This window comes from Paramormyrops kingsleyae, chromosome 5 (genome assembly GCF_048594095.1).
Source record: "Paramormyrops kingsleyae isolate MSU_618 chromosome 5, PKINGS_0.4, whole genome shotgun sequence".
NCBI classification, from domain to species: Eukaryota; Metazoa; Chordata; class Actinopteri; order Osteoglossiformes; family Mormyridae; genus Paramormyrops; species Paramormyrops kingsleyae.
Window position 1 is genome coordinate 23,440,361 of NC_132801.1, and position 22,915 is coordinate 23,463,275.

The 22,915-nt window shown below is 50.9% G+C and overlaps 1 long non-coding RNA gene across 1 annotated transcript in view; it reads right to left on the reverse strand.

Annotated features, from left to right (window-relative positions):
- Positions 1 to 22,915, reverse strand: part of LOC140590892 (uncharacterized) — a 46,371-nt gene that overhangs the window by 22,432 nt on the left and 1,024 nt on the right. The window lies entirely within an intron of this gene.

Genomic DNA, 22,915 nt, shown 5'->3' on the forward strand with positions numbered 1-22,915 from the left:
CATGCTCTGTGGGGGGTTGGGGATGTGGAAGCCAAACACACAATAGTAAAGGAGTACTTTCACCCCATAAAAATAAACCGCACAAAAAGTAAATTCACTTTACTCATAGATTCTTCTCTTCGTAGAGAGTCACTGAATGAATCCGCCAGCTCCTAGCATGTAATACAGATTAGGTCATTCAACTACTTATTCATTTTAGTAATGACTTTTTCTGTACATAAGAGCAGTAACTGCCACCCCATGCAGGGTGACCCTCAGCCTTGTGCTGCCCCACCCACAACCGTGATCAGCATATACAGTTAGAAGATGGATAGACGATGGATGGGTGCGTAGATGGATGGATAGATGAGAGCAGCATCTAGAATTTAGTTAGATTTCTAGTAGTGTGATTATTATACAGTTACTTCAACAGGAACATAGACACAGATGTAGCAACTGATTAATTTTTCCAGGACTGAAAACACCCCCTTATGTTCAAACACTGGTTGATTGCACAAGCAATGAAGGAGCAAGAACAGTTCAGGGCATTTGGATGACAGGGGAATCTTGAGCCCAAATCCTGTGTGCCTGTGAACACGTTTAATTGTGACAGTCTTCAATATTACCGGAACAATGACTCCTAATAATACTTAGTGTTGTTATTAAATGTAGCCCATGAGTGCTGCATGTGTGCTGGGAGCCTTAATATCCCCATAACCCATATTCACTGGCCACCCTTCACCCGGAACGTTCTCCAGTGTAGGAAGACACAGCAGTGTGAAATTTGGACCCTTGTGATGTCATACCAGACATGAAAATCTCAGGTACATCTTCCCCCAGAACTATCTTTGTTTTTGTCCCTCTCATCGTCTGCCTGCCCAGATCTCCAGCGACCGGTCAGCTTGGACGCTGTTAGCAGGGAATATTGACCCATACCAAACTTGTAGAAGGTGGCATACCAGGAAACACTCGAGGGGACGGTGAAAGGGACCATGACCTCGTGAAGAGCAGCAACAACACATTTCAGGCATCAAAGTCACTGGCTGCCACATGACAGGAAGGCCAGATCAACACAGCCCCTGTGTGAACTGCTCTCTCCACGCGTCTGCATTTCATACCCGTGACCTTTGAGCTGTTCTCTCAGCGCGTCCGCGTTTCGTACCCGTGACCTTTGACCTGTTCTCTCCGCGTGTCCGCGTTTCGTACCCGTGACCTTTGAGCTGTTCTCTCCGCCCATCCGCGTTTCGTACCCTTGACCTTTGAGCTGTTCTCTCCGCGCATCCGCGTTTCGTACCCGTGACCTTTGAGCTGTCCTCTCCGTGCATCCGCGTTTCGTACCCTTGACCTTTGAGCTGTTCTCTCCGCGCGTCCGCGTTTCGTACCCTTGACCTTTGCGCTGTTCTCTCCGCGCGTCCGCGTTTCGTACCCTTGACCTTTGCGCTGTTCTCTCCGCGCGTCCGCGTTTCGTACCCTTGACCTTTGCGCTGTTCTCTCCGCGCATCCGCGTTTCGTACCCTTGACCTTTGAGCTGTTCTCTCCACACGTCCGCATTTCATACCCGTGACCTTTGAGCTGTTCTCTCCGCGCGTCCGCGTTTCGTACGCGTGACCTTTGAGCTGTTCTCTCCGTGCGTCCGCGTTTCGTACCCTTGACCTTTGAGCTGTTCTCTCCACGTGTCCGCGTTTCGTACCCTTGACCTTTGAGCTGTTCTCTCCACGTGTCCGCGTTTCGTACCCTTGACCTTTGAGCTGTTCTCTCCACGTGTCCGCGTTTCGTACCCTTGACCTTTGAGCTGTTCTCTCCACGTGTCCGCGTTTCGTACCCTTGACCTTTGAGCTGTTCTCTCCACGTGTCCGCGTTTCGTACCCTTGACCTTTGAGCTGTTCTCTCCACGTGTCCGCGCTTTATACCTGTGACCTTTGAGGTATTCTCTACACACCTGTGTTTTGTACTCTGTAACCTGTCTATAAAAAAGTATTTGAAAAAACAAGAATAACTCACTACACACCAATGGGGGCATTTTGCCAGGATGTCACCTTTCCTCCCTCGCTCTCACTTGCTCCCTCACTCTCTCTCTTCCCCTCCCTGCCCCTCCTTCCTTTTCTCAAACCAGCACATAAATTCTTATTTATCTAAGAAAAACACAACTGCTTTAGTGCTGAAGCAAAGCCGTTTTTGTCTTTTGCTGTTATTCATCAAGTGCCTGGCTGGGAAACCAGAGGAGACACAAAAGCGATTGGCGAGGGGGGATCAGGAGCAGCACACGACCTCTGAACAACTGCTTTACAGATCAGGACACAGTAACGGGCATAATTAACACAGCTCTGCTAATTGATTAACAGCAAATTCATCCTGTCTGGTTCGACGCTGCGTTTCTGAGGCTGAGCGAGATGCACCCTCAACATGAGGCTCGCGCCCGCTCTTGCCGAGCGAGGAAATCGCCCGCACCACCTTTTTTTCCACTCCAGGGCCCCCTCGCCCTTGCGCCGGGACCCGCCCACTCCATCTGTCACCTCTCAAGGTGATTTACCAATGCTCCCTGCGCTCAGCGAGGCGTGCCGAGGGCCGCGGACCGCCTTTGATCCGACATCGACCGGTACCATGCTTGGACCGGCTGGAAATACTGTGTGCCCATTAGAAGGGCCGAGCTGCGAGGCCCTGGAGCAAGGTCAGCCTGTCGGTGTCGGGCCACAGTGACGTTTAGTGTACAGGTCTGATGACTGAGTCGAGTGCCATTGTCAGGGGACCGAAACATGCCGATCATCCACCCTTCGCTCGGGACCTGCTGAAACAGGCAGAGCCCACACCCACCTGGCGCAGAGACATTAGCACAGCCCAGAGGACCGCAGAGGGGAGCAGGGTCACTCAAAGCGAGTCTGATCATAATGACAGCGCTATATATATATATATATATATATATATATATGATATAATGCAGAACAGGACGCCCCCTATAGACCCACTTGTGTGTTGCTTCCACTTCGGAAAAAATAAAACCTACGATCTTTGAGAGCTAACTCAAGTGACCGCTGTGTATATTTAGGTAACATCCCAAGATATTCCACCACAATAACCAAAACTGCGCTAAAATGAATACCTGCAGTCTATACAAGACATTTTCTTTAAATTAACTCACTGGCTATTTATGATCTCAGTAAATCAGAGCAGATGATAAGGCTAAAATTAGGCTTTGTAATTTTATCCCTGCTATGGATGTGCCACACACTCGCAGTGACGCGGCTGCAGCAAGATGGCCGATCTTAACTGCTTCGCACGTGCGGTGTCAGACGCACACTGATTTGTTTGCCCTTTTTCGGAAGAGGATTATTTCTAAAAGGGCATCTTGTACGGGATTAAAACACGCATCCATTCCCCAGAGCAACACAGCCCAAGGCCCCTTAGCTAAGCCCTGCCGGAGCAGATGGCTGAACAGACCCCCGGCACAGTAATGATGTGGTAATACTCGAAATCTCCAGCAATGAGGCGCATTAAACACTGACGGGAGCCATGAGGAGGATGGGGCAGGGGGGGGCAGAGCGGTTCGTGGGACAGCCCGACACAGGACTTCTGGCTTGAAAAACACGTTTACCTGTTTTCTGGAACAATAAGCAGCAGTGACCGTCCCTCCCCCGCCGGCGGATTTTAAGACCCTCTCCCCAAGGCACTTTGTCGTCTGGCTTTGACCTCTAACCCCACTGTGCTTCCATTTATGCACCTTTGCATCCGTCTGGACGGAGAGGGACGTTAATCCTGGCGGCAGATCTGCGCTGACTTGTGGGGATGTCCTTTTCACTGGGCATTTCCCCGTGTCAGCTGACCAGTAGCTGCCGGGAAAGCCCCCGCTTCACTGTGCCTGCCCCCCGGCCATATTAGATCTCCTCCGGGCTATACCCTGCGACTCCCCCGTGCGAAACACGCAGGCCTAAGCCTCTGCCGCATCTCCTAATCCCCGCAGTCTCCGTACAGGCGCTCCGCTCGCGGCAGACACGGCGTCTTGGCCATAAAGCTGTCGTCTGCTGCGACGGCACGGAGAGCGCAGATAAAGCGTGGAGCCGGCTGACGGTATCAAGGCCTGTCCATCTGTCTGCACCGCCGGCCGGGCCTGGCCCCACACCCGCCCCGCACAGCCTGACAACTCACAATCATCTTCATCATCATCATGATCATCATTAATGAACACGCTCTGAGACGGGAAGGTCACTTTCCGCAATCAGATGAAGGGGGCGCTGTCTGCGCGGAGCCTCTGCCGGACTGGAAAAAGAACAGGGCAGCTCCCCAAACCCACTTTTACAGAAGGCGTAATTAATTTGGGTCGCTCCAGTCCCCCCCCCCCCGTCCCAAGTCGTTAGGAGCTGGATGGAAACGGATAGCCGGGCCGGCTGTCAAACGGAGAAGCGCTCTCAGCGGCACGTATGAAAATGGGGGGGTGGGGGGCGAATTGACCGAAGGCGCCGCGTCGCTCCTGCTGAAGCATGGCGCCCGCCAAGAGCCCGCTGGCACGAGCCCCACTGCGCCGTACTCTGCAACCCTGGGACTCCTCTTCACGCCTGTTAGGCTCGCTGGCTCCGTACAGACAGCAGGGCCCGGCGCCTGATGATGGCCTGCCATTGGCAGCTCGGCTCTGCGCACCATCACCCCGGCCCCCAAACCCTATATGCTGGATCATAGCCACCAGACCTGAGAGCAGCGCCCTCAGGTGGCTGGGCCAAACAGCACATTACTGTGAAGAGGTGCGGGGACGGGACCCGTTTAGGACGTGCCGGCCCTTTAACGGTGCTGAGCAGCCACCAATCTGGCCCAGCCTGCTTGCCGACGGGGAGGAGGGGTGGCTGTTTGCATTTAGCAGTGCCAAAATCCCATCAGAGGGGCATCCCGGCGCTCTGCGGAGGAACTGCTGACTGCTCACTTCTGCAAAACGAAATGAAGGGGGGCCTTCTGGCGATGGGCTTGGTTAGATCTGGGCCAGTGCAGTTCGCCCAGCCAGGCCCTCATCCTCATCACAGGCGAAGGAAACACTTCCCTGAAAAGGGGGTGTTTCCCAGCAGCCACCGCACTCATCACACACAGGCCAGCAGAGAAGTTTGCTCAGGCCCCCCTGTCACCTGGCAGCGTTTCAAGTAGCCCGCCGACTCCTCTCTCGATCCGGGATCTGCCATCCGTGGCACATGCATGAGACCCCGTCCCTCGACGTCACTGGGCCTGCGCTGCCGCAGACGCCATGCAGCACTCCTGCCACGTCTCGCAGCATGTTTGTGAGCCTCACTGCAGGCAGACCCTTGATGCAGCAGGTAGATGGGTGTCCCCCGAACTCCAAAGAGGTGCAGCACCTCTGCCAACCTCTTCTTCCAAAAGCAGCCCCACCCCATCAAAAGACACACAAAGCCTAAATAAAAGGTACCTTTGTTTCATAAGAACTCTGGCCGCTTCTCCAAAAAAACCTTTTACGTTGCAGTCAAACAGACAGAACCCATGGCATCGCCGCAGTCTGGGGCTCCGACACACTCATGCGACACTGAAATGCGACTGCAGCCGGCTCGCTCAGCAGGCCCTGGGAGCGGGAAGGAGGAAACTGCCAGCACTGACATGCATCTGCAGGGAGTAGGTGTACGTGCCCAGGAGGAGGGAGGGTCCGCCTGCAGGCAGCCTCCTTCCAGGAGCATGAATCCCAGAGGATGGAGGAGGAAGAGGAGCGGCAGAGCAACCAAAGGCGACGTAGCAACGGCTGCATGCACCCAAAAACAGTGAGGGGTTCTCAGCGATGACCTTTTGATGGGCGCCTCCATCGCAGCACTCGGTTTCCTGTACGTGAATGTGCGGATGGCGGGGAGCAGGAGTGGTGGGGGGCAGGAGTGGTGGGGGGCAGGAGTGGTGGGGGGCAGACTTCCTGCCACGGCACATCACTGACCCCCAGACAGCCCAGAGACAAGTGGCCATGCCTAGACCATCCCCTATCTCAGGGGACTATGGAGGAGGGGGGGGGGGCTGCTAGATCAAGGTCAGGAAACTCCAAGGCTGAAGGTTAGAGGCGTAGAGAGAAATTCACACCACCTACTGTAGGAAATGCAGCAGAAGGTGCCCCCCCAGGATCTGCTGTCTAGTACACAGAGCTGTACTAGGCAGCAGTGTCAGGCCGCTGGAGGACCAGAAGAGGAGAACCCATGCCGGACAGGACCACTTCCTGCATGCTAACACCGGTGTCTGAAGTCCACTCAAAAAGACACGCAAAGTGACCGCGGCTGGAGCCAGCGGCCGGCTCTAACCCACGGCCCGGCACTGCGAGCCGGTTTCACTACTTGATTACAGCCTCAGTGACCACAGGCTGCAGACTGCCAGAAGCTGCCACACTGAACTGGTTTCCAAGGCCAGTTTTATCCCGGCAGTTTGACGTCTTGGCACATTTCGCCCAGCACGCTGACATTTCAATCGAGAAAAAAAATGAGAGGAAAAAACAAACATCTTAACGTCAATGGGGTTTAAAAAAAAATATGTTTGGTCACCTGCACACCTACAGAAATGCTGGTGGGCAGACTGATCTCTGTGCCATTCGGCATTTTATCGCTGGTGCCAGCTCCATCACAGCCAAAGACATCCACTAATTCTTAGCCTCCTCGCAGAAAATATAGCAGCGATCCAGCGTCAGGGGGTATTTCTGAAAAGCTGGGAAAACCATCTGATTTCTGCCAGGGAGAAGAGAGGAATCTATTTATGACATTTAAAAGGTGAGGCGGCCAGGAGAGGACAGCAAACTGCAGAGCTGTTCGGTTTACGGGACGGAGTCGCTCCAAGCGCCCCCACGGCCGGCCAAGTGGAGCACAACTGCACGGCAGCCTCTGCCGCCCCATGTCAGCGCCACAAAGGGCTGCGCTCGCAATCAGCTGCAACTCTGCAGCCTTCAGAGACACAGCAGACAAACCTGCCTGGCCGACGCTGAAGCTGCGAACGAACGCGTTTGGGGGGGGGGGGGGGGATTGTTAATGGGTTTGCCATTTTCTGATGTCAGTCAGTTGTGCCTAATTAGGCGTTAAGCATAACGAGATGCCGGCCTGTGTGTGTTTTTTTTTCCTTATGTCTTCTTTTATTCATTCCCCCATTTGTTTTAATTGGTAGTTTAAAGAAAATGGTTAAGTGGATGACATGAGGACATGCACACATACGGACCAACAGACACACACAGAACAGTCAGGGGCTGGCTCAGGGAGGCCCAGTTCCCCTTCCTCCTCTGCCAGAGAGAGAGAGATGAGAAGGGGAAAAAAGGAGAGGGAGTGGGAGAGGGGGGAGGCCACTGTACAAATGATGGCTCATGAAAACCAGAACTCCCTGGCTCTCTGACACGCATGTGCGCGCGTACGTACGTACGTACGTACGTACACACACACACACACACCACACCACACATACGCGCGCACACACGCACACACACACATATGCACACGCGCACACACACACAGTCACAGAAACCACAGCTGTTTCCAGCACTGCTTCTGGCACAGCAAACACTACCCAGGCAGTGCTTATTACCAATACACCCTCATACCACGCACGCACGCACACACAGAGACACACACGCACACACGCACACACACACACACACACACACACACACACACACACACACACACACACACACACACACACACACACACACAAATGGAACGACAAACACTGAGAGGATGACAAAACCCCTCAGTTTCAGTAGCACTGCATCGATTACAGCTCTTCAGTGAGTCAGCACACGCCCACTGTGGGCATAGCCTAATGCTGGGGTGCCCCCTCTTCTTCCTTGGAGCCCTCAGCTCACTGGGGCTCCCACAAGGTTGCTTATTTCCACCCCCACCCCCCCCACCCCCCATTGTCACGTCAGACCATGACAGCGGCGGTGGCTGCAAAGGGGGGCTTTCAACGCATCGACATGCCCAACCGTCGCTCTGCCTGACACGGACTCTGGCCCAATTTCCAGCCTATGGGTGTCTGGGACGCGGCCTCCCATAAGTCACATGATGGCCGCTTCAGAACCACTTCAGAACTTTCTTGACACTGGCGACGGAGATGCGCTGATCCGACACAGACCTCGACACAGAAGCAGCATGTCCTCGCTGCGGTGATGCCACACTACCCAACCTACAGCCGATTAACTAGCTGGCCGGCAGGTCAACTCCAGCAGTCTCGTGGTAATGGCACACGCAGCTGAGCATGTAACAGAGAGAGACACAGTCAGTCAGTGCACCAGCTATCACCGTGCTATACACCAGAAAGAACGTTCTGGAAGCACTGCCCAAAGCGGCATGGCAACAGCTCCCCCGGCGTTATAAAAAAAGACAGGGATGAGGATGCACTGTGACAGAGATGCCGGCAAAGCTGCCTCTTTTCCAACATGCTTCTCCGGGGGCTCCGACAGGTCCCCCGCCACCAGCACAGGCCCTGGCTCTTCTGCAGCCTAAAAACAACCACCGACAGAAGGCAGCACTGACAGGCAGAGGCGACAATGCCGGCGACCCACGCTGCCCGGTGCCACAGCCTAGCAGGCCGCTTGCACACAAGCACGTGGACGTGGAGGGAACATGTGGTCCAGGGGCTATGGATGCGGTTCCTGCTCACCACCCAGAATGCCGTGGGATCTCAGCAAGACATTTAAAGTTAAACAAATGCAGTGGGACTGGTGCGGGAGCCACGAGAGTGACATCTCCCAGCAGGGGGCAGCTGGGACCGACAGCCCTGCCATGAAGGCCCCCATGACTGCCTTTAAAAGTGCCTGTTTTATAAACGTAGATTGTGCTTAAGCAGCCAGGCTCCTCCTGAGATGCCCGGCCCCACACCGGCCCCTACAGCCATGAGGCAGCGGGGGACAGATCATCTCCCCCCCCACCAGATAAAACAAGAGTGTGCAGGAAGAGCTGTTCAGGAAGTGATGGCAAGAATCTTGGATATCTGACTCACCATATATCATCAAAAAACAACCTTGAAGGCACAAAGGGGCATGGCCAACAGGCTCCGCCTCCCCTAAGCCGGAAGGCTGTAAGAAATGTGCAGCGGGAGCCATCACACGCACAGGTGTCTCAGCGCTCACTGCTGAGCCGTCAACCCTCAACCAGTGCCACTTCCTGTGCCGCGCCCTTCTGCCTTAAGGCACCCTGGGAGTCACGGGCCATGACAAAAGTGGAGGAGGAGGAGGAAGTGGGCAGCTACAAATGTCACACATCCGTCTACGGAGGAATGTCAGCGTTTTAGATGTTAACGGGCATGTGAGAACGCGGCAAACACTGAGCTGTGTGTTTCTCCAACTTAAAGCCCCACTGAAGATAACCCACAATGGGGCTGGAATGAGCACAAACACAGTCATGCACATTAATAAACAAACTGCTCACTTTTTCCTCATTATTTCAGGATACAACACATTTCTAAGAAACCAGCCTGACTGCTGGAGCCTTTATCACCAGAATGGTTCTCTTGAATTTTATTTCCACGTTCATAATATTTTTCACTGGCATTTGCCATTAGAAGGCTTTCCTGAAAGAGAAGACGGCTCACATGGTATCCGCCAGCCTGGTCCTGGCAGCGGGGCGGTTTCGCGGCCCGCCGTGTCACTGCCAGTCGGCCATTAAGCTGAGGCTGCCTTTCGCGCATTTGGCACACGGAGAACATGCGTGCAGCCACCGTGACGGCACTGCCATGAATGGGACCGGCCAGTGCAGCACATGCAGACAAAGGGAACAGTGGTGGGGGCACCTTTATGGTCGTGAGACCTGGGCGTAGGCAAAGCCCCCCCCCCCCCCCCCCCAAGCAACCCCCGCAAAGCCCCAAATCTACGGAAGATGCAGCGAGTAACAAAAGGACGCCCTAATGGGCCGGTGTAATCCTCCCCCCCCCCCGCCTGCCGATTGTTATGCTAATCCGCATAATTGTTTCAGTTTTACTAGCCTGGTTGGAAATGATTTAGGGTGACAGAGCCAGTCTCTGAGGACCTTTTATTTTGGGACCATATATCACGAGACTCATTAATCTATTAGCCCCTCTCAGCCACCTGTCATACAGCTACCCAAACACGCATTCCTCCCCCCGCCGTGTTGCTAGACGACTCTTCCCCCGGTGAGCGCCATGCTACGCCCCCCCCCACCCACCCCCCTGGCTGCTGCACCCGGCCCCCTGCCCTTCAATGCCGGTCAATATCGATTAATCACATTGACGGCCGACTGAATCGCGTCACGGCCGCCCAAGTGCCAGGGATACGGAGCATGGGGCGGCCGGCAGGGAGGGAGCTGATGCCTTCCCTTCCTGGAGCCATATGGCCGTCTGCCTTCAGAGCGTCAAAGGTGTAAGACGCAGGACTGGGGAGGCATCGGCCATCGGCGCGGACAAGCACACAGCACTTCCAATGGTTCCTCCAAGAATCCCAGTGCAGATGAGCCACCCCCGGACCAGTACACGCGAGGTGACGTTTTGCGGCCATCTCAGTGACCCGTTACGCACCGAAAGCCTGCGGTGTCCCAGCTAAGAACAGTCCGCGTCACAAAATGGCGGCAGCGCAGCGATCGCTAACAGCTTGTAATCGAAAAATACCAGCGTGCCTCAGCTCAAGTCGTCACGGTCTACGGAGGCCGGGAATCCACACGACGACTCTCCTATTATCATGTGCAAAGACATTTTCTGTGGGTATTTTATGCTAATTTCTCCTTACGAAGCTCTACTTTCAAACGACCCCCCCCACCCCCTCGAGCAGCCCCTCCGATTCTCTTCATCCCGCCTTGCTATTGGCAGCCAGCTCTTCAAAGCATCTGCAAAGACAGTGAGGCTAAAATTAGAACTTAATCCCCAAACCTCAATGGGAGGATATGGGCAAAGTAGATTTGTCAAGCCCTCATTTTGACTTTTCTATCAAAAAATAGAAGAAAATGCAGTTTAGTTCCACGCTATGACCCAAAACAGATCAACATTAACAGAGATGGGTGATTTAGGGCCAAAGTCGCAAACCTCAGGCTCCCATCATTGTCCGACCTGATCCTGATGATGCTCCGAGAGCAGCCGACACGCCACTAAGCCAGCATCCAAGGGACATGTCAGGGTCACATGGACAGTACAGACTTTGCTACTACAGTAAATGTGAGTGAGGTAGCGAGATGAGATGATGACTCAGTGTCAATCATACTATAGTAATTATTGGTAACACATCCACCAAGGGGTGACTCCACTTCCAAGGAATATCATCCGAAGGCCCTGAACATATCACTGGCAGCTGGACTCAGCTGACTGGTTCAGCCATGGGACAGCGATTTTGAGTTTAGGGGCAGCAAAGAGGTCTCCTCACTCCCTTGGAAGGAGAAAAACACACAGACCCAGACCCAGACACATGCTGGCATACCTATCTAAATGGGGACCATCCATTCATTTCTATCGGAAAAACCCTAATGCCAGTCACGGCACTCTTAACCCCTACCCAGCCCTAACCTTAACCATAACTAACCAAACAAAATAAAAGACTTTTGGGATTTTTACTTTTTTTGATTGCTTTCACAGAATTTAGTATAACTGAGCTTATCCAAATGGGGACCTGAAAAATGTCCCCAAAAGGAAGGAAGTTTCAGGTTTTACCACACTTTGGGGACATTTAGGTCCCCAAATGTGATTTATGCAACTCCCCCTGCCCCAACACACACACACACATCCAAGGGGGAAAATCCAGGGCAAAAACTGTCTAATGGGGGGGGGGCGCTCTAATCAGGAAGGGTTCACCTAGAACAAAACATAACTAAGTCAGTCATCACTGCAAGCCCTGAGTCGGCATGGAGCACAGTCCCTGCTAAGCAGGCGACATCCCCCCGCACGGTCTCCCCAGCACCCTGCTCGCCCCCACTCCGCTCAAGTCTGGCTTCATCCAGTCCTTCCCGTTCTCCACAATCCCCTTCCCTCCCACCTGATTTCTGTGGACAGAGTTCTCTGCAGCGAGCAGCTCCGGATTGTCAGTGTTTACTCTTGAGGCTCCCCACCCCCCACCCCCCATCCCCTTTGGGTCTACCGCAGGCAAATTAAAGTGCATTCTTTACACTGCAGACAGAAAACCCACAGCCAAGTCCAGCGTCCTGGCGAACCCCACCCCCCGGAAAAAACTAGCACAGCAGTTTATTTAACAGAACCTCTTGCAGTTCCCGATGCACTTATCTTTCTGGAGACATCCCAGAAAGCAGCGAGCGGCACTACAGGAGAGCAAGGGTCAGGAATAATTCCCAAAAGGAGGAAAATCGGGCAGCCGGACATGTTTAATCAAACACAAAATTAAACGACAGCGACAAGAGAGAGAGAGAGAGATTGACGCCTGCAACAGACGAAGAGCCACAGAGTTTAGGATTAAATTATAACGGGCTGTGTGTCACCCTACAGCCTCCAGGTAGGGAGGGGGAGCGCAGCAATCCAACCCCATTCTGGTAAAGGGTTAAATGCTTCCCGGATGTGTGCTGACAGTGGCATGACGTAGAGGCCTGGGGTCGACCCCTGCAGGCCAAGAGGTGCTTAGCTAAAACCGTCCATCACGAGCTATTGTCAGGTTAGCATATTCTGAACGTTTATCACACCCCCCTGCCCCGCCCTCTGGCCCCACATCCCACCCCCACTAGCTGCTGATGCTTCTTTACAACAAAAAAAAAAAAGAGAAGAGTGTGCCCGCTTCTCAAGAAAAGTAGAGATCAAAGGAAGACAGAGGACAGACAGACTGTTGGTCTTTACAGAAGAGACATGCAGAAAATTGCGACCTGTTTGCTACAGAAATGATGCTGCAGTCATACTGTCATAAGAACAGCAATGATACATGATTAATAATAATCACAGGCACAAAATCACAAATAAGACAGACTGGGGGATACACACAAGTACACCCCAAGTGGACAAAGTAACGTTTCCCGTTTTCGCAGCATAAGACAGCATGCCAGTCACTGCTGACGGGCAGCCCAACATCTGTGAGTACAGCATTCCTCATATCTGCAATACTTGGATCATCATTCATCTGTGGCCGGACAGATAAGAAGGTGGGGGGGGGGTAAAAATGCCTGTATGGCAATTTGTTCATAGATTGTTTGGTGTTCCCGCTGGTTGCCATGGTTTCCAAGTGAAACTCGCAAGCCGTAGACATCAGATCTTTGTAAATGGGAAGTTAAGAAGCAAACCACAGACCCACAGTGAAAAATACACAGTTAAAAAGGCTCAGGGCAAAACAAATTGCACAATAAAAAGGAGGAAATAAAGGGACCATCAAAAATGTAACTTTCCCCCCCCCCCCCTCCAGAACACGGGTACTTTCATGGTGCCTCAGCATTCGGCATCCAAACACTGTCCAGACAGTGGGGAAAAACAAAGAGACACATCAGACTCTTCTGTAAAGCTCTGTTAACCATTTACATTAAACTTCTTTCAAAGCTGCCAACGAAAAAGGAAAAACAAACACAGGCGGAGAGACACAGTGGTTTTATTTGACTGTGAAAGAGGAATAAGAGCCGCACTGAGGCGAGAAAATCCAGTTTGGGGGCCGCATGGAGTCGTCGTGTGCCGGTGGGCCGCGTCCCCGCCTCCACTTCTCAAACGCGCTCCCCATCAGCCAAGTTCCGCCTTTCTGGGTTGAATTCTCTCTCATTTAAGTTCGAGTTGTCTCTGGATAACACAACTGCTTTATTAAAGCCATTTGTTCAACAGTTACTTAGACGGTGGCTGAAACTGGCAGGAGATACATTTGCCTCAGGGGAAAACAGGGTGCATGACAGCAACGGCCAGCACAGAGGTTAAGGAGGCAGAGTAGAAATCTGAAGGTTGGTGGTTCAAGTCCTGTAAAACGCCACCCTAAGCTCGCTGCATAGCGTGTCAGCTACAGCATTAGACATCAGCACCAGCAGTGTCCCATTACCGCCAGTGAAGGCCGTGCCATACACTTCCATGGGACATACTCTCGTTTGCTATACAGCATGAGCGGCCAGGATAGACTAAGAAACTTACAACGGCCCTTACACAAATACTTCCGATCAATTTTTTAAGCCCTCCATCACATTTTGTAAGCTGGTTGCCTTTTTAAATTCATCTTTTGTTCTTCCTCAAGCTCAGACAGTTATTTTGCACAAAACTCAGGAGGAAGGTTTTTCAGACATCTACGATCGCTTCTTCTTTCTGTGGCCTTTCAGCTGCACGAGGGAGGCAGCTGCCAAACGGAGTTGGCCGTCTGTTCAGAGTTCAACAGCTTGGAAGCAGTATCTCTCCTCCGTACCACTGAGGGGCAGTGCAAAAATCCCAGAACTGCACTTTACTCATTAAGAATTTAATTCCCAGGGCCACGCTGCTCATTACATGACAACACTGCACTGGGGTACTATGCGGGACTATGCGGGACTATGCGGGACTATGCGGGACTATGCGGGACTATGCGGGACTATGCGGTCAGCGTAAACTGGCTAGCAAACTGTGGGCCCCAGACTACTGGATACAGCATGCCCTGTTGCCTCGGCAGAAGTTCCCCACCTCCACCACCACATGAAACCTTCCTTAGCCAATTCCTGTGTTCTAGACATTCCCATTTATACCTGCAGCTCCACAGCACACCAGCGAACAAGGTTCCTGCTCATCTGCACTTCCTACTGCAGGGATAAATATATACAGGGCGAATTCACACGGAACAATGCAGGCTGCCCAAGATGGATTTTCTGCAAATTCATGTCATTTATTTTGGGGCGGGATGCGAAATGGTCTCGCTACAGTTAGGACAACAGGGTCTGCAGAACTTGAAGAGGATTTCATAGTACATAAAAGTAGTGATCCCGCTATTTAAGGGATTCCGAAAGAAAGAAAAGAGGATAACTACCAGCAATATTTTGTCCATCGAACCCCAAATCATGAGCTCAACTCTTCAAATTCTCATTTCCAAGGCTTTCACGCTTCCAGCACAATAGCACAACTCAGCTTTTAAACCAAGTGTATTTTCCTGTTCAGCTGCAACCTTTTCATAAAAAAAGTCTCAAAAGACTCAAGGAATTTCAAGTCAACAGTAAGAGCATAAGAGCAACAGCAGTGGGTCTGTGGGGACCAAGGACAGTATGCATGAGCTGGTTTAAAAAAAACTGTGGATGTTTTACATTCTGAACTAACCAAAGGATTTATTAAGCACTTATAACAATACAGACATGCATTAGTACTCTACGCATTACCCCTGGCAGGGCTGCAATGCCATCTATCCATACTGCTCTTCCAAGCCACCTGGCCAGCACTGAAGCACAGAGCAAACATAGATTCTTCCCAGGCTTCCTGTTGGGACGCGAGGCCCCCTTCACATCTCCCCGTCAAAAACCCAGCAGGCCAATCGCCGACCCTGCAATTGGCCTGCCACCCACGTCACGCATTTCTGGACCGTTTGTTTGAGCCAAAAAGTTGGCAGAAAAAGCATTTAACGAGGGAGTGAAAGCATTCCGCACGCAAGAGGTCTCGGTGAGCATGACGTTTCCCCCCCAACGGGCGGCGAGCACTGCCAGGACAGACTAACCAGCCAAATCTGCTCGATGCCCCGGTAGCATTTAGACACACAAGGCGTCGCTTGTGGCTTTAGCTACATCACTCCTCTGAGCACCTCTGAGATAAGAATGTATAGTGAAAAGAGGCACATGACTGTCTTAGCTGCGCTTTGGTTACCATTAACCTGCTTTCCACTGAAAAGGGGGCCGCTCTTCCGTTCTCCGTTTTCAACAAACCGAGGCTGGCTCATGCCACCACCTCGTTTCAGGGACGCCGCTTTGCCGTTTTCGGTACGGCACCATGACCTGGCGGCAAGCAGAGACTGTGGGCCGACTGCGGCGTAGGGCTCACGGCAACAAGATAACGTCTGGTCAATGTACGCCACCGGGTCAAAAGCAAGGCAGGAGGAGACAGGAGGTGCCAGGAGAAGGCCGGCAAGTCTATTGAAGGAGGTGCTACCCAGACGCAGTCGGCGCTTGCACACGGAAACCAGGCAACATACTAACGGGTTTATATACTCATTTAGACGAAAATGAGATTCCAAGAGTGGAAAAGAGACCATTGTCTAACCCCTCCCCCCCCAGTCAGTGGGCTGCGGGTCAATTTAACTGCAGGCAGCAAGCACCACGGCCGTAAATAATGATGGCAGCTTGCGTGGAGCTCCCCTCCTGAGCGGCGGTGGCGACGTCACCGAACGGAAAAGGCTGCCCCTTTAATTCACCGCGGCACATCTGCCTCCGCTCTGCCTCATTTAGCCGCGCTATTCCGGAGAGTGGCCACCGCCAGTATTTATCAATAGGATCCCTGTCAGGAATCGATACTAGCTGGATGCCGCTGGCTGGCACAGAGGCTAAGCTAGGCTAAGCCAAGCAGCGAGTGAGATGAGGCGCGGGGCTTGTGATGGATACGAGAGAGCGGATGTAATGTAATGGGGACGAGGTTAACGACCACACTGAGTGATTACATACAAATCACCCCCCCACTGGCAATTAACGTAGCCCCAGGACACAGCCTACTGAATGGACTGCTTTCTTTACACATATCGGTTCTCAGTAACCGCTCACAAGGCAACATGCTTCTAAAGGAGACTGGGCTAATCTCCGGTTTACAGCAGTTCAGGGGTGGGGGTGCAGTAGCACCCCAGTAGAACTGCCCCGGACCAGCTGGGTCGATAAGACCTGAGCACAGAATGACACAGCAGAGACTTGAGCAGCAACATCTAAGGACAATGTTAAAAGGACACCTCCTGCCACATGGCAGCTCCACAGAATGAGACGAGCTGGAGCACCCCTGCCCTCCCATGGTGCCACCCAGAGCACCAGCACCACGTGGCCCAATGTCAGTAAGGACAGGGTCGGGCACGCAGCTCTGTGCGGCCGGGCCACCACACCATCAGGCCGCAGCATCAGAGGCTCATAAAGGGGACGTGGCTGGGGAGAGCGAGTAATGATGATGATGATGATGATGATGATGATGTTGGGGTCTGCAGCCAAGAATGCATTACGCACCCCCTCCCTTAGTTCTGGGCCATTATCCTGCCATTTTCCAGGAGGAGCGTCCACTGATCTAATGTGCTTTCGGCGACCCGCTCCACCCGTGCCGACGGGGTCAGGAGCCGCGCTCAAACGGAGCCCAGCTCTGCGGATTTGCAGCCGCCACCCCAGCAGCCAGGAGCATACAGACTGAGCGGCTCATTGGTGGTGCGTGTGACCACACCCACTGTAACGGGGGGGGCAGGTCCAAAGCACTACCGTGAGGCCAAAGGAAGCCTGCTGGGAGGAGAGCTCAGATCTAGGACGCTAAGGAAGGGGAGGAGAGGGTTAACCCAACAACCCCCACCCCCACCAACACACACACCCCAGCAGTCTCACTATTCCATTCAAAGAGAAATATTAACAGAGTCTCAGGGTGGGGGGAGAAGAGAGAGAGAATAGGAAGGGAAGGGTGTGAATCAGATTTTCAGTGACAATGTGCTTAAGATCACTGTTTCAAAGGAAGAACATATCATCTGTCAAACTTAATGGTACTGTCCAGAGAAAATGAGCGAAAACGGAATGGAGGCCATTCATTAGGGCCGCGCAGCAATGTGGGCCCATCTCGCCGCCGATCGCCACCCCGCGGAAACAAATATACACACAGTCATTATTTATCTGCCCATTTTCAAGGAGGCAGGTCAGGCCAGCCACGATTAAGGCTCACTTCACATGCCGGGCAAATAATACGAGAGCGGCTCGCTGCCTTTCAGAGGACCGGCCGCTGCCGCTATTACAGCCAATGAAGTGCTTTACTACACAGGAGGCGGCGGACGGCACCGCATGGTCGTTTTCAAGCTATGGCACTCCGAGGCCAACGTCTTATTACCAGGGTGAAATTTACAAATGACAATAAGCTCCTTTATTAAAGTGTTATCAGGCCTAATTACAGTGGAGAGGAGCTATGCCGCTGCAAGGTTAGAGCCAGATTATCTGACATGGCCGGGCTCTAAGTAAGTCATAATGTAAAAGAGTGCTAATTCGTGAATGTCAGTTACATTGAGCTGGGCATTGGCCACGTCGCTTCTGCTGTGAGTAATATAATGCAGTAAAAATGAGGGGGACAAAACAGGCCTAATTACAGCAAGTGCAAACAACAAGTTCTTGTAGACAGCTTTACTTAATACGTGTGCTGGGAAGGCAAACACACAGAACAAAGCACTGCTAATGAATGTCTATCTTTCTTCTCTCCCTCTTGGCCTGAGCACAAAACATTCCGAGAGTAAATTTAATCCAATGCACAATTATCTGAAGAACATTACCACCTTCTCCCATGAGAATTCAAGCCTCACCTTTATTATGGACGATCTGCTAAGTCTGATCTGCCTCAGTGTAGAGGAACACAACCTACATTCAAAGGCGTCAGCGTTCAAAGGGAAATCTCCCCACCCTATAATGCAGGAGGCTGCGGTGTAACAATGCACAGCCAAGCATGGGAAAGGACCTGGAGACGCAGAACATATCACAAAACGGCACATTCCACGAGAGTACACCACTAGTGGCTAAGATCCGCACAAACATCTAAAACATTCTCACCTTGGATAAACATTTCAAAACAATAAAACCACTCTGACCAGCCAACCCATTTGGCACTTTGCATTCTGTCATGTTACGTCCAATAATGTATCCATCTGACCGTCTGTCCCTTCATTTTTTTGTAGACAATTTTGCCTTTGGTGCCTTGATGATTTAACACAGCTGGCTCTCCCAAGAAAGCACAGCACTGTGATGTTCTAATGGTGGTTGATAGGCCAACCCACATGTTGCGGCAAGCAGTCAAAACGCACATTTTCCGCAGATGGGCCATGACTGGCAATCCTGACATGTAACCAGCTAGCGGTGGTTCTTCCCAGCAGCCCTGAGAAAGCCTGCTCTTTCCTCCACTTCCAGCAGCAGCGAAGGCAGGACGACGACTGCGTAACACACCATTCCTTTCAATGGCCAGCGGTGGAAATTAAAGCCAAATGTGTTGATCGTTTTATAGAACTTGCCAGTTTACATCACTTCATGCTTTCAAAATGGCTGATTCTCAAAAGCAAATGGTACATGTGCGGCAAAGGATGGCTTTAACATTACGGAGAATATTGCATTTTCTCCATTTTGAGGTGGGGGATAACCATGTGGAGGCTAGCAGGAAGTACTGGGAACACCCTTTACACAGCAAACTCATGACATTCTGAACAGGCAAAGTTCTGACTGGGATTCTACTCCAGTAACGCATGCATCGAACAAATAGGATAACTCCCATCCCTTTTATCCTCTACCATCATACCAGTTAAACCAAAAATGAGCCCATAATTCTGATTAGGTACCGGTCCTTGCTTAGGCTGCTTGGCCAAAACAGCAGTGTGCTGGTACAACCTGAATTAATAATGAGTGTTAAAAAAAAAGTAATTATGATGTTTAACCACATTTTGGCAAGGACTGACTTCAGGCTATTTCTCACTTTGAGGGGGGCAGCAGTAATGTGAGCGTGTGGGGGCCATACGGCGACCTCTGTGCCTCTCTGATGTCCAGACAGACCCAGAGGCAGTCGCTCCCACAGAAAAAACGCCCTCAGAAAACAGGCTGGGAGACTAAATATGAACCAGCGCCACACAACCATTTCCAGAGGAGACGGAGACGCGAGCAGGTAGACAGAGCCAGGCTGAGACCAGTAAAGCCAGGGCACTGACAGTCACTAAAAAGCCCCCAGCACATCCTCAGCATCAGCCCTGCAGCTCGGGGCTCAGCGTAATCTCCACATCGCCTGGGATCCGGGCCCATGGAAATAACTGTGCCTTCCAGCAAGGCTGTCTGTGTTTTTCTTCCAGGCATCAACCACACACACACACACACACACACACACACACCATCTCACAGCTTCATTTCATTCACAACAGCAGGCAAAGAACGGGTGTATTTACATGTAAGCAGCGCAGTTTTCATAGGAACTGTGAGTGGTTTAAGGGTCACTGCAATACAGCTGTCATCACATTTGTTAGACAACAGATGACTTTTTCAGATATCTGATACAGAAAGTCTTTGATGGCTGATTGATGATGGTAATTGAAAACAAATAGACATTTTAATACATTTTACTGTGTATATACACACACTACAGGAATTCCACACATTCAATAATTTGACCGTTTTGAAAATGGCAGGACCTTTTGATTCCATTTAATGCACCGGCTGCCCATGCATCAAACTCGAGACAAACACTGACTTGGTTTATACGATGCCAACATCCATGCAAACCAACATCTTTTTATTATCATCATTACTTTGATGAGAACTGAAGCCCCGGTTTTCAAACTGTGGTTTTTTTCGTAGTTCTTTGCTTCTCACTTGAAAACCACACAGCAAGTGTGTCTGACAGAGTCACAGAGGTTGAAGAGTTCACGGTTCTGTGAGTGCTCACTGCAGCATCTCAGGGGGGACCTGCCACCATGAAGGAACCGCCTCATCCGTCAGGTCCGCGAAGGAGCTGCTGATCAGGGCACTCTCACGAGCCGACGCCCGCGTAGCAGCGAACGGGGCGGGAGACTTCTTGAAACCCGCCTCTCCGGCCAAGTCATCCCTCCCATCAGTCACACTAATCTGCACTTAAGTTCACTTAACCCAAGCCAGTGTCAAAAAAGCTCTGACAGGCAACAAGCCTCATAATGGTGTGAGAATCTGGGCGGTGCTGAGAAAACATGCGAGAGAGCTAGTCATACTCATCTGTGACCTGAAATGGAGCAAAGAACCTCAAACTGAATGAATCTGTGAATTGGTGAGCTGATTGTGAATGACCTTTTGCAGAATTCACAATTTCTTTTAAATGAAAATCTGTGTTTTATTGTGTCGTTTTTACTTTTTTTTTTAAACTTTATTTATATATATATATATATATATATATATATATATATATATATATATATATATATATATATATATATATATATATATATATATTATTGTATTCTACAATGTCGTTAGTAATTATCTTAAACTCTTATTACCTATCCTGGCCTTCGCTTATTTCTCTTCTTTACTGCTGAGTCTAAGAGCTTTGCACAAAAATTCCTATATACCCATACTGTCTGTGCATGTACAAATGGCAAATACATTTCTTGAATCTTCTGCAGGAGTCTGTGGATTTTACATCCAGTCGTGGTCCTAAATTCCAGGGTCTCATCATAAGCCAACGCCTTGATTCAAATGGGTCTGCAGATGTCTCAAGCCTTCCAGACACGCCTGCAAACTCACAGTGAGGAAGCCACACATACTATCCACAAACACTCCAGTTCACTGGATACGGCTACATCTTTTGTTCCATTGGCTGTAAAATCAAAATGTCAGACCCCGCCTAAAGATACAGGAAGTTGCTGGGAGACTGAGTCTCAATTGCGTCTGAGACAAAAAAAAAAAAAAAAAAAAAAAGACGCGTCATATTTCTTATCTCAGAGGGGAAAAGTGCAATCCGTTACACATCATGAGTGGAAGGAGCCTGAAAAGAGTGAACGGAGCCGCCACCTGCACCGCGCTGACACATTTACCGTCATACGAAACTGCCGAGCTCGCGGCCTCTAACTGGCACTTCTCACACAAGGAGGAAACCAAATTTCCAAAGACACACATGGCTGAAGGTCGAATATCCTCTTCAAAAGCTCTTAACAAGTAGAGAGAGGGGAGAAGAAAAAGAAAAAAAAAAGACATTTTCTGCTTTGCCTCCAAAACCAAATCTACACTATATCAGACATGCCAGAGCACAGGTGAAAAACTTCTAAAAACCCTGAAGAGAAACCAACCATGTACTTATTATTCAAAAAACAAAACAAACCACGGACCACAATGTACTTAAGCTGCTGGCATTTCTCAGTTTAAAAAAAGCACATGAATTTAACAGTTTCCCTACAGAAGCCTGCACACTCATAAACCAACAGTAACTAAACACAGTCCACCCCTACCCACGAAGGCCAGGACAATGACAGCTCACCGTTTCACTGTCCATCTTTCTTCTGCAGTTTCCCTGTGGTTCCCAGCAGCAAAAAAGTACTGGACAGGTGCCACCACCATTAAAGGGAAATTAGGAGGGGGTGGAGGGGACCCGTCTGCATTCCCAGACCGCAAGGACAGTATGTGCATAAGTAGCAGCGGATTGCTCACAGAAATTACAAATCCATGCAGGCCATATGTATTTAGTGTATGGACCGTCGAGTTATGGCAATTCTACGGCAGGTGCATGCAATTCACAGTAAGATGGGAATACGCAGACACACAATTCGTTATTCAGTGACTAGACTTCTGATGCAATGCTCTGAATACCATTCCTTTTCAATACAAGACAGCATTCAACACTGCCTTCAGTTGTTGATAGGTATTGGATACTTCAACACACATGTTGTTGCCCGCTGCAAGGAAACACACTAACACAACTGTCAGAGGACTGCAAATAAGCGCAGTTACTATGCAACAACGTTAAAGGACACCATGGTTTGTTACAGAGGAACTAGAGAGATTTACGTCTTTATTGTATGCACAATTTCAAGACTCAGTCCAGGGGTTACTGTAACAGGCTAGCGGACGTATAAAGTTACAGGCGTATCAGTTTGGAGCAATAAAATTACACAGGTTCAAGAATTCATAAGTCAAGAAACCGAGCTGACAGTTTTTTTTAGCCCGCACGCGAGTGACGATCGGTTCAGTTTCAGGAAATCGTACGTGTTGCCAGTTTGGGATGCTGACAACAGATAAACATGTGCCCCACTGAACTGCACAACGGCAGGCTGTCATCAAAACGGACATCTAATACGTGGCGGCCTGAGCTAACACACCTTCATCTCCATGAAAAGCAGATCACAGCGCAGCCAGCTCGACTGACAAGCAGAACTACACGGCTATCAGGCTCGCGGCTCAAGAAACCGAAAACTAGCGTGTGTTCATTTCAAAACATGTACTCAATATGCCAG